This window comes from Arachis hypogaea, chromosome 11 (genome assembly GCF_003086295.3).
Source record: "Arachis hypogaea cultivar Tifrunner chromosome 11, arahy.Tifrunner.gnm2.J5K5, whole genome shotgun sequence".
Taxonomy (NCBI): Eukaryota; Viridiplantae; Streptophyta; class Magnoliopsida; order Fabales; family Fabaceae; genus Arachis; species Arachis hypogaea.
This window is the reverse complement of record NC_092046.1, coordinates 47,716,801-47,729,463: the sequence shown is the minus strand read 5'-3', so window position 1 is coordinate 47,729,463 and position 12,663 is coordinate 47,716,801. Positions and strand designations below refer to the sequence as shown.

Below are 12,663 nucleotides of genomic sequence, written 5' to 3'. Positions count from 1 at the left end.
AATCCTCCCCCACACTTAAGCGTTGCACGGTCCTCCGTGTGCAAACAAAATCCAGGGAGAATGTCTCTCAAGAGCTCCAGCTTTGGTTGGCAGATGCGGGGGCTTGGGTTGTGTGGAGATTGCCGAGTCCATGTATGCTTGGCATCTCCCTCCTCGGTGTCCTCCTCCTCTCCCGACTCCTTGCCTTTATGTCTCATCCTCAAAAAGAAGAGCAAAGTATAGTTAGGACTCATAGGGCAAGTAGCATAAAAGAGTAAAAAAAAGAGAGTAATTAAGCATCTAATTGAGGAATTTTGCATAGTGGCATGGAATACACATGATGGCCGGCTAACGTGGCATCCACACAATGAAAAAGTAAGCATGAGTTCCTCAACTAAATGGCCTAAGATGCAACTAAGAGATGAGTGTCATTCAAGCACATGCAACTTAGGCAACTACAACAAGAGTGAATTGAATGTAGGAATTATTGGATATTGAAGTTGTGCAAGTGAAAGCTCAAGAGTGATACAAAATAGCACAATAAACAACAACCAATCCATTAATGAAAAGAAAACTACTTACTCATCATCAAAAACAAGGAAAAAGTCACATGGTATAGGTACTTGTTACAAAAAGTGATACACTTGATAGCAATCAAGTTAAGTCAATCAAACAAATGCAAAGCATTAAAAAAAAACAAGTACCAGACATGTGATCCATATGATATGAAAATCAAGATGAACAAGTAATTTCAACTCAATTCACCAAAGTGAAAGTGCACAATTCAAGATGCCAAACAAGGATAAAGTTTAATGCATATGGCAGCTACAACATATGAATCAAACTCACAATTCATCTAGGCATTTAAACAAGGCTTTTAATGCTCAGTGCACATATTTATCAAACTTGAAACCAAATTCAAGCAAGAAGCAACCCAATCAATGTTAAACAAACACTTGCAACTTATTTATTTATTAAACGACTAAACTAAAGCTAATATAATTACCAAAATAAAAACTGAATGCAAACAAAATGAACAAGAACAAGTAGAAAATAGGGTGAAAGAGAAGAAGACTAGATGAGAGAAGAGAAGAAGAGAAGAAAAGAGGCATAGTGAGAAAATAGGGGCGTGTGCACGCACAGGGGTGTGTGTGTGCACACACTATGAGGAAAGGGGAAGGTGTGCGAGCGCACCCACTATGCGAGTGCTCCTGGCAGAAGAGGGAATAAGAAGTGTGCGTATGCACAAGGGTGTGCGCACGCACAGAAGAAGTTTTTTTTTTTGAGGGAAAGGATTATGTGTGCGTGCACACACAGGTCCGTGCGCACACACAAGAGCGTAAGGGCAGGGGTTCATGCGCACAGGCTGTCCCAACGCTCCCACCAGAGTGGTTGCAAGTTGGCGTGCGGACGCATAAGCCTGTGCGGCCGCACATACAGCGCGAAAAAGGGTATGTGTGTACGCACGAGTGGGTGTGCACGCACAGGTCGCAGAAAGAAGGGGAACGCGCGCGCACAAGGCGTGCTGGCGCTACGAACAGAGGGCAAAATCATGTGTGTGTGTGCGCAGAGGTCGCAGAAAATAGCTGTTCTGTGCACACGCACAAGTACGTGCGTACGCACAGACGCCCTGTTTTGCAAAAAAAAATTTCTTCAAAATTCTAAGGTACCAAGCCTTAGTTCAATCAAAACTCAATACCAAAACATGCAAGAACCCATAAATTCATGATCCAAACCAAAATTAACATATCTAAACTCAAAATTAAACTAATTCTAAGCTAACCAAGCATAACAAAAAGCAAATAAGTCAAAATATATACAAAAAGAGAAGAGTTAGAACAATGTTACCAAACACTTTTATTTAATGTCTTTAAGTTAGACAATTGGGAGAGCCCTTGCTATGGTGGCTTGTGCTTGACTTCTCCACCAACGCTAGAATGTCCAACGTCCTCTAGGATCCCAATCCTAACCATCAACAAAGACAACTAAAAAGCAAGCTATTTACATATTAACATATATAAAATAGCCAAAAACATACACCATTGCAACTCTCCAGCAATGGTGCCAAATTTGATAAAGAGAATTTTTGTATGGTTTGGAATAATAAAAAATAGAATCAATTCGTTGGTAGCATAGTCCAAACTAACAAAGAATTCTCACTATCAAATATTAAATCTAATACAAAATATAAACCGAGAGTATTTAGCTCCCGGGTCTTCTTCCCTAGGAGTTGCAATTAAGTGTACACTTATTGGCTATGAAAGAGAGCATGGGAAATTGGGAATGAAAGCAAGAGAGCAAGAAATGTAAATAGCAAGAAAGTAAATGAACATGCAAGGGATGTAAATGGAAACTCTTGGCAAGAATTGGGTAATCTAGGCTACCTATCCTAGTTGTGGACCACAAACATGGTAATTGTGTGGAAGCAATACAAACTAGTCAATCCTCCTTGAGAATTAGTCAAAGGGTGTAATTGATCTCAATCCATAAATCCTAGTCAACTCACTAATTACTTAGTGAAAGACTAGCGTCAATGGAAACCAAATCAATTAACCATTCTCACACAATGCGGAATGGACATCCACAACTCAATTCCACCCAAACATCCAATTTCTCAACCAAGAATATGAAAATTAAACATGCAAGAATTTAAACATCAAAGCAATAAAAGTCAAAGCAATTAAATGCAAGGAAAGGAAACTTCAAATGCAAGAAAACATCTTGGCAAGCAATTGAGAGCTATGGCTACATATCCTAGTCATTGACCACAAACATATGATGATTATGAAGAGTTAATCCTACTTGGTTAACCTTACATCGAAGATAAGTCAAATAGGCATAGTTAATTTCAATCCCTACGTCCTATGTCAACACTAAGGGGTCACATAGAGTCAAGGGAGACCAAATCAACTAACTACTCTAATGTATCAAACAAGAATGGACATCAATGAATCAAAGAGCACCAAAGTCAACAATTTCAAGCCAAGAGTGTAGAAAAACTAAGTAAAAACTAAGCCAAGCATTTTATCAAACACTTGGTGTGCATGAGAATAAAATAATATTAAAATACATTAAAATAAATTCTAAAGCTACCAAAGCAAGAAAATAACAATAACAACTAAAGAAAGCAATAAATTACATGGAAACATAAATTTGCATTAATTGAAAGTAAAATGTAACAAGAGTGTCATAAAACAAAAATTGACAAAATAAAGGAAATAACAAGAGAAATGAAGAAGAACAAGAGCAATAACAATAAATGACAAGGAAAAGTAAATAGAAACAAGAATTAAAAGTAGAAATTACAAGAAATTAAACTAAAGAATCCTAATTCTAGAGAGAGGGGGGAGCTTCTCTCTCTAGAAACTAAGAGAAAACATAATAAAAACTAAACCTAATTGGCCCCCTTCATCCTTCTTCAATTTGGCCTTAAATAGCTTCAAAAAATGAGTTGGATTGGGTTTTGGGGGCCCAAAAATCGCTTCTAGCGAGTTGCAATTAATGAGGTCATGTGCAAGGACCTGTGTGGACGCACAGATGTGTGCGTCCGCACACATGCTGAATCCTGACTTGTGCGTATGCACAAGTACCTATGCGTACGCACACTTAGACTTATGTTTACTATAGAAAATTGCATATCATTTTGAAGCCCCAGACGTTAGCTTTCTAATGCCGCTAGAACCGCCTCATTTGGACCTCTGTAGCTCAAGTTATGACCAATTTAATACAGAGAGGTCAAGACTGGCAGCTTTCCAAATCCTTCATTTCTTGAAGTCTTCCTGTTTGCATGCTCTTTTCCTCACTTCTTCAACCCATACTTGCCTTGGAAATCTGAAAATCACTTAACAAATACATCAAGACACCAAATGGGATTAAAGTGAATAAAATTGACTAAATTAAGCACAAAAGAGCATGTTTTCACTTTCAAGTACAATTTAGGAAGAAATCTCAAAAGCATGTTATTTAGGTGAATAAATGTAGGTTTATGTGATGGAATCCACTCAAATCAAACCAAAATATATCGTAAAATATGGATTCATCAGTACCTGTGGGTAGGGTATGAATTGCCAGCCCTAACAACGCCTCCTGTTATTGGTATTTGTGTTCCCACGAGGTGCACCCTTTGACCAAATAACCTTTTGGTCGAGGATGTGAGATCGATCTGCCACGTTTTGGACACGATGACCCCTTTGTCTTATGACACAAAGAGATTCAAAATGCCTCAACATTCTGGCAACTTCCGTCATGACAGTATTGTATGTTTTAGAGGCTTGCGTAGCTAAAAAACACATCGACAAGCAGACGCTCCACAACGCACCGTATCTAATGTGAAATCCTTCTTTAGGATCTAGTGGCGCATCTTTACTACTGTTATCAACTACTTTTGCATCTTTACACCACTTACGTAGCACCAATCGACTGGGCAGCTCTTCTTTCTCTAGTTCTTTAAGGACACAAAATATATGGCAGCAAGGAATCCTTAATGTCTCCCACAACTTACAAGAATATGCATACTTATCACAACCTTTATCCAACAACACCGAGTACAGATATTGGGGTTTTCAAAACTTTCTCAATATGAACTTCTCAGTGCTACCAATACTGTCCTTATGCAAAACTAACAAGGTAGTAACCTCTTTCGATCTATTTTTGCTCCTTATAGAATCTCTCTTGCGTACAACTTACTCGTAGAAATTTCCAAGGTTTCGAGACCTGTAGTAATCATCGGATCTGAGTAAAGTGTCTTATAATCTATAATGAATTCATTATTTTAATAATCTTTAACTACCCGATCCAGGTTCTCAACCAACTTAAGTAAGCAATTCCCAGACTTGATAAATTTCTTCAGTGATGAATACTACCCTCGCACCGAAAAGTAGTTCGAATACCAATACAAAACTTCCACCCAAGTAAGTATTTGCTCACATCTCTCTTTTTATGTATGTCTTTGTAACCCAATCATTATCCTCTAGACCGAATGGCACCACCAAATCCACACAATAATTGTTGAACTCTTCCACATCAAAATTACCATACATGGCTGTCTTAAATGCAACACAAATCTCTTTGTCCTTAATATTCACAACAACACTCTGAGCAAGATGCCAGGTGCATAGTCTATGTGTTGCATTCGGGAATTCACTTCTAATGGCCTCTTGTATGGATTTATCAAAATCTGTGACAACCACTTTGGGTTTCTTGTGCTTCATTACCTTCAGGAAGCTACTCAACAACCATTTGTAGGATGGAATCTTCTCATCCTCTAGCAAAGTAGATCCAATAATAATAGTCTGTTTATGGTGGTTGGTCTCTAAAAATATTACCAGGGGTTTGTTATACAAGTTTTACGTATACGTGGATTCAAATGCCAACACATCCCCGAAGCATTTGTTGTTATATTGTAGGTGCCCATTTTTAGTTCGAATGACATTCACAGAGAGGACATCTGGGGCGCAAAATTGAACTCGCACAACTTCACCGACAAGTGCACTAGGTCATCCAAGTAATACCTCAGGTGAGTGAGGGTCAATCCCACGAGGATTGTTGGATTGAGAAAGCAATGGTTATCCTGCGGATCTTAGTCAAGCGAATAGAAAGAGAGTGGTTGTTATTGTAGCGCATAAAACAAAATAGTAAAGAAAGCAATAACAAATTGACGTAGACATAATTAATCTCCTCTAATCCACATCAAACATCATTGTCAGTGGTCATTTAATATGAACGAAGATGAAACTCACGTAATCCACTCTCCCTTGATCCTACTTAAAGTGCCACAGACAAGGTCAGATCTTTCGGATTAGAGAATGAAGCTCAATATTCTAGCCTTAGCGCCACAGAAACCTCAATTACCCATAACTAACGAGATTATATGTCACATATCCCTATTAGCCTAGATAACTTGTTGGTTTAGGAGATGTATTCTCAAGCTTTAGCTCAATACTATCCAATCAAGGACTCACAAGAACCCATGTAGAATAAGGGGTCATACTTTTGTTCCACCCCAGATTCATTAGATGAAGAATGACAATACATCATAGAATGGAATCAAACATATATTAAAATAGAAAAAGTAATATTATTAATCGATAGGAATAAGCAGAGCTCTTAACCTTAACCTAGGAGGTTTAGTTGCTCATAATTTACAGAAAAAACTTAGATGTATCTGATAGTAAAAAGTGATGCATAAACCTAAGTGATCTCCTCTTTAAATAGGAGATGCTAACCATAAAAGATGTTAATTTAAAATTAAAAAGTACAAGGATAAGCGACACTAAGCTAAGGAGTGCTAAAATCCACTTTGGGCCCACTTTGGTCATGTGCTTCGTCCAAGCCTGCTGTTCAACTTGGAGAATGGGCGCTGAAGGCCAGTTAGGGGGTAAACTCATTGCCCTCTGCTCTCTAGCTAGCATTGAGTGCCAGCTTTGGGCGTTCAATGTTGGAGGCTGGTCCTTCTTTGGCGTTGAACTCTAGATGTGGACGTTCAACGTCACTTTTGGACATGATTCTAGAAGAAAAGTATAAACTATTATATATTGCTGGAAAGCTTTGAAAGTTAGCTTTTCAACGCCGCTGATAATGTGTCAAGTGGACCTTTATAGCTCAAGATAATCTATTTGGAATGTAAGGAGGTCAGGATTTGACAGCATCTGCTATCCTTTCTTCATCTCTGAACAAGACTTTGCCAATCTTGCCAATTTCGCCTAAAAATCCCCTAAAATTATAGAAAAAATACAAAAACTCAAAGTAGCATCCAAAAGGTGATTTTTGCATTAAAACATAGCAAAACTTAATAAAATCTACTTAAAAACACTAAGAAAATGTTATGAAAAAGGGTATAAGATATCCACTTATCACAACGCCAAACTTAAACTGTTGCTTGTCTTTAAGCAACCAAAAACAAGATAGGACTAATTAGAAGAGAAACATACATTAGGTCTTAGAGTTTTCAATGAAGTTCAGTTTCAATTACTGAATGAGGCTATTAGCTCTTTATTTCTGAACATCTTTGGCATCTAACTTTTCTTTGAAGCACAGAAATATTGACATCCCTTAGAATTAGAATCTAGATGATATTATTGATTCTCCTCTTTTAGTTTTTCTTAATTCTTGAACACAACTTTTTTTTTTCTTTTGGTGCTTTGCACCTTTTGAGCCTAGCCGTGACTCTAAGCGTTTTGTTTTCAAGTATTACCACCGGACACATAAACGCCACAAGCACTTAACTGGGGAAATCCTTTGGATTCGAATTTAGCTTTGCTTAAATTCCCAGACAGTGGTGCTCAGAGTTCTTAAGCGTACTCTTTATTGCCTTGGATCACGACTTTAGCTGCTCAATCTCAAGCTTTTTTACTTGAAACCTTCACACCACAAGCATATAGTTTGGGATAGCAACTCATTTGAGCTTTTTAGGCCAATTTTGACCCTCCTAACCATTGATGCTCAAAGCCTTGGATCCTTACTCTTTTGAATTTTCTTTCTTCTTTTTATTTCTCTTTTTTTTGCTGTTTTTTTTTTCTTCAAGAATCAATCTTGTTGATTTTTTAGAGAATCAATAATACTTCTTTAAATTCACTGTTCTTTCTAGAACCAATATACTCAACTTCAATATCAATTATGCACAGTTAATTCATACTTTCAGGAAATAAAGGTAGGGCCACCACATCTTAAGTAATTGGAATAACTTATGATATACTCGAAACCTTATGCACCTTTATTGCTTCTTTTTCAATAAATTTTTCTTTTAAGCTTAATGAGGGATACATAGGATATCTTATAACAAAACACAGAAAAGGAAATAATACTTAAAAAAAGAGAACGAAATACTGGATGTGATCATGCACTAGAGTAGAAAACAGATGATAAAATAAAGTACAATAAAAACAGAAATAACATAAATAAAGGGAGAATAAAACTTAACCACCTCAGTGACAGCAACTACTACTCCCTCCGGAGAATCCTCTGGAGTGTTTGAGCTTGTCAATGTCTCGCTCCCTGTCTCAACTGCTCCTCCCTCATGCTCATCTGATCCTCCATTATCTGATGGAGGATGGTAGATTGCTCTTGATGCTCTATCTTCAACTGATCTACAGAGGAAGTCAGCTCCCCTACTGATGTAGTCAATTGGTCCCAATAGTCTCGGGGAGGAAAGTACATTCCCTGAGGCATCTCTGGGGATCTCTGGTAGAGGCGGCTAAATAGGCTCGTACTGTGGTCCGTGTGCAGGCTCCCTGACATGCTCCATCCTTCTTTTTGTGATAGGTTTGTCCATCTCAATGAGGGTATATCCTTCTATGTGAATTCCAGCTGAGTGGCATAGGTGAAAAATGAAGTGAGGAAACGCTAGTCTTGCTTGGGTGGAGGCTTTTTCAGCTACCTTGTAGATCTCTTGAGAAATCACCTCGTGTACCTCCACCTCATTCCTGGGCATGATGTAGTGAATCATCACTGTCCTCTCAATGGTAACCTCAGATCGGTTACTTATGGGTAGGATGGAGCGTTGGATAAGCTCCAACCATCCTCTAGCCACGGGCTTGAGGTCAAGCCTACATAGTTGGTAGGGCTTGCCTTATGAGTCCCTCCTCTATTGAGCTCTTTCCATACAGATATCCACAAGCACTTGCTCCAGCCTTTGGTCAGAGTTGACCCTTCGAGTGTAAGAGTGTGGAACACCTAGCATTCGAGACAATTACAGCGCCAATCTCACATTTTCTGGGCTGAAATTCAAGACTTGCTCCCTGACCATGGTGCACTAGTTTTTGGTCTCCGAATTCACATTAGTGTCATGCTTTTTGGTGATCTAAGCGTTGGCGTAAAATTCTTGCACCATCAATACTCCAACTGCTGAAATGGGATTGGCCAGAATTTCCCAATCTCTTCTCCAGATTTCTTGTTGGATCTCCGGATATTCATCTTCTTTGAGCCTAAAAGAGACCTCGAGTATCACCCTTTTATGCCTCACTACATCATAGAAGTGGTCTTGATGTGCCTTGGTAAAGAATCTCCATATTTTCCAAAGTTCGGAAGTGGAAGCGGGGGCTTTTTCTTTTCTCTTTCTTGAGGATTCTTCGATTTTTGGTTCCATGGAGAAAGAGTAGAAAGCAAAAAGTGGAGCTTTCTAACACCAAACTTAAGAGTTTTGCTCATTCTCGAGCAATTAGTAACAAAAGAAAAGTAAAATAGTAGAAGAAAAAGAGGAAGATAGAGGGGGAGAGAAGAGAGGCTTCGGCCAAGTGGGGAGAAGTGGGAGAGAAGGAGAGTGTATGAAGGGTAACATGGAAGAAGGGAAGAGTATGGTAAAGGTATGTGTATGAAGGAAGGAATGAGGGGGTATTTATAGGGGTGGGGAGGGTGTGGTTCGATCATATGGGAGGGAAGAATTAGGGGAGGGGGGAGTTTGAATTTGAAGTGGGTGGGGTTGGTGGAAAAAAGAATTGATGGGATTTGTGATTGTGTATTGGGAAGGAAAAAAGTAAGGTTTGGGAATCTAGGCTGAAAAGGTAGGAGAGAGAAAGAAGGGTGTGTAGGATAGGTGGGGTAGGTGGGAGTTGGGTGGGACCCACTGGCTTAGGAGCCTTTAATTTGAATAGGTCTACCCCTCCTGGGCGTTCGACGCCAGTTTTGGGCGTCAAACACCAGGTAGGGATACTTTTTTTTTTGTGGGGCGTTCAACACCAAGAAAGGGCGTTGAATGCCCATTGGGAACCAAAAATGGTCTAGAGCTCCTCCTGAATGGGCGTTGAACGCCCTTGCTTCATCCCCTTCTGGCACTGGACGCTAGTTTTGGCATTCAACGCCAGTAAGCGGGTCTCCCCAGGGTATTTTGTTTTCCATCCTAAGTGTTACTGTTCCTGTTCTAAGTGCTACACATGATCACAAACGTTAAAAATCAAGGAAAAACTATGGAAATTAATAGAAAATAAAATAATATAAAATCAAACTAAAATAAACAAAAATAAAGAAAACAACAATACTCTATGTATGGTTGGGTTTCCTCTCAACAAACGCTTTTTTACAGTCATTAGCTTGACAGACAGCTCCTTTATGGAGGTTGATAGGGGCTTAGATCTTCACCCCTCATGGTAAACTTCCTTCCTGTATACTCATAAAGCAGTTCTACATGTTCTAGAGACAGGATCCGGTTCACAGTGTGTGGAATGACTGGACTTTTAGTGAAGACAACTCGCATACCAGGTGAGAGGTCTTCAGTTGGAATCTTCTTGTTCCGCTATCCCTTGGGTACCTTCTTCTTGGTGCCTCCTTCCTTAATGGTTGATGATGGATGCCCAACACCAAACTTAGGTTTGATGTCAGGGGTTCTGTAAGGCTTTGCACTGAGAGGAAAGGTTGAAACACCAAGTGTTGTACAATGGTACCTCCTTTATCCTAGGGAGACTGAGGGTTGGGAATCTTGAACAGGATATGATCCTCCCATAGCCTCAGAACTATTTCTCCCTTCTCCATATCAATCAAGGCCTTTGCAGTAGCTAGGAAAGGCCTTCCAAGGATGATGGAGTCGTCTCTGTCCTCTCCAGTGTCTTGTATCACGAAGTCTGTAGGGAGGTAAAGGTCTTCAACCTTCACAAGGACGTTTTCTACCAGGCCATATGCCCATTTCAGGGACTTGTCAGCCATCTCCAGTGAGATCTTGGCAGGCTGCACGTCTTGAATCCCAAGCATCTTCATCATAGAGAGAAGCATAAGATTAATGCTAAAGCCAAGGTCGCACAATGCCTTCTCAAAAGTGATGATCCCTATAGTATAAGGAATAAAGAAGCTTCTGGGATCTGGCAACTTCTAAGGCAGCTTCTTCTGAACCAGGGCACTACACTCCTTGGTCAGTACCACAGTCGCATCTCCCTCTAAGGCCTTCTTGTCAGAGATTATACTTTTTATACATGCCATAGATGGGGGATTCTTTTCCAACACCTCTGCAAAAGAGATGTTGACTTGCAACTTCCTGAGAACTGCTAAAAACTGAGCAAGTTGCTCATCCTCAAGCTCCTATTGCATATTTGGAGAGTGCTGTTCTTCAGGCTCCTCTCTCTTCATAAGGGCATCCATGGTGACATTCCCAGTCTCCTCCTGAGCCTTGATTTCCTTCAGTTCCTCAGTAGCAGGCTCCTCCTTAGGTTCGGCCTCAGCTTCTATAGTAAGGGCCTTGTATTCTTCCTTTGGATTCACTCCGTGTTGCTTGGAAGAGCGTTGGAGGGAATCCCTAGTATCCTCTTGCTCAGTTGACCAACCTGTATCTCTAAATTCCAAATGGAAGACCTTGTTTCTACCAAGAAACTGTGCGTGACCTTGGAGAGGTTAGAGACTATGGTAGCCAGGTCAGAGAGGTTCTGTGTGGGAGTCTCCATCAACTGCTAAGAGGGTTGGAACGGCCTGTTGTTGAACCTATTCTAGTTCGTTCCACCCTGATTGTTATTGAAGCATTGTTAAGGCCTCTGGTGTTCTCTCCACTCGAAGTTGGGGTGGTTCCTCCATCCCTGATTGAAAGTATTCGAATAGGAATTGTTATTGGAGTTTTTGAAAGAGCTTCCCATGTAGTTCACCTCCTCCATGGTAGTCCAGGCGTTGTCACCAGCGTCCACTTTATAAGCTGCCTCTGGAGAGTAGGCAGCTGATCTCTATGCCCCACTCAAGTGCTGGGAGATCATGTTGATCTGCTGAGACATGAGCTTATTCTGAGCTAAGATGGCATCTAAAGTGTCCACCTCCATGATTCCTCTCTTCTGAGTAGCCCATTGTTCACAGGGTTTCTCTCAGAAGTGTACATGTATTGGTTGTTGGCAACCATGTCAATAAGCTCCTGTGCCTACTCAGGCGTCTTCTTCAAGTGGAGTGATCCACCTGCAGAGTGGTCCAGTGACATCTTGGACATCTCAGAGAGGCCATCATGGAAGATCTCCAGCATGGTCCACTCTGAGATTATGTCAGGAGGGCATCTTATGATTAGCTTTTTGTACCTCTACCATGCTTCATAGAGGGATTCCCCCTCTTTCTGTCTGAAGGTATGAACTTCCACCCTAAGCTTGCTCATCTTCTGAGGTGAAAGAACTTGGTCAAAAATCTTTTGACCACCTTCTCCCATGTGTCTAGGCTCTCTTTAGGCTGAGAATCCAGCCATAGCCTAGCTTTGTCCCTTACAGCAAAGAGGAAGAGCATGAGCTTGTAAACCTCTGAGTTCACACCGTTAGTCTTGACAGTATCACAAATTTGCAGGAAATCATATATGAATTTGTTGGAGTCCTCCTGCGAGAGCCCATGAAACGGGCAATTCTATTATACCAGAGTGACCAGTTGAGGCTTTAGCTCAAAGTTATTTACACCAATGGCAGGTATGGATATGCTGTGCTCATGGAAGTTAGAATTGGGTGCAGTATAAGAGCCAAGGACCTTCCTTGCATCTCCTCCAGCGTCTAGATTTGCTACCATTGTTGTATTTTTAGCTTCTTGCTCTAGGGAATCCGTGAGGTTCCTTCGGGCTTTGCTAGCTTGAGCTTGTTACAAATGCCTCCTTAAGAATCTCTCAGGTTCAGGATCAGGATCAAGGAGGGATTCCTTATCCTTGTTCCTGCTCATAAACAAGAAGAAACCAAACAAAGAAGAAATATGGGAGTCTCTATGTCAGAGTATAGAGGACTCCCTATGAGAAACTATAATGAAAATATCAGCTGAGAT

The 12,663-nt window shown here is 40.3% G+C and overlaps 1 non-coding gene across 1 annotated transcript; it reads left to right on the top strand.

The window, feature by feature from the left end:
* The first annotated feature begins 11,912 nt into the window (after positions 1-11,912).
* On the top strand, positions 11,913-12,016 carry LOC112725010 (small nucleolar RNA R71). The gene has a single exon (XR_003164143.1). It is a non-coding gene; the product is annotated as a small nucleolar RNA R71 (small nucleolar RNA).
* Positions 12,017-12,663: the final 647 nt, after the last annotated feature.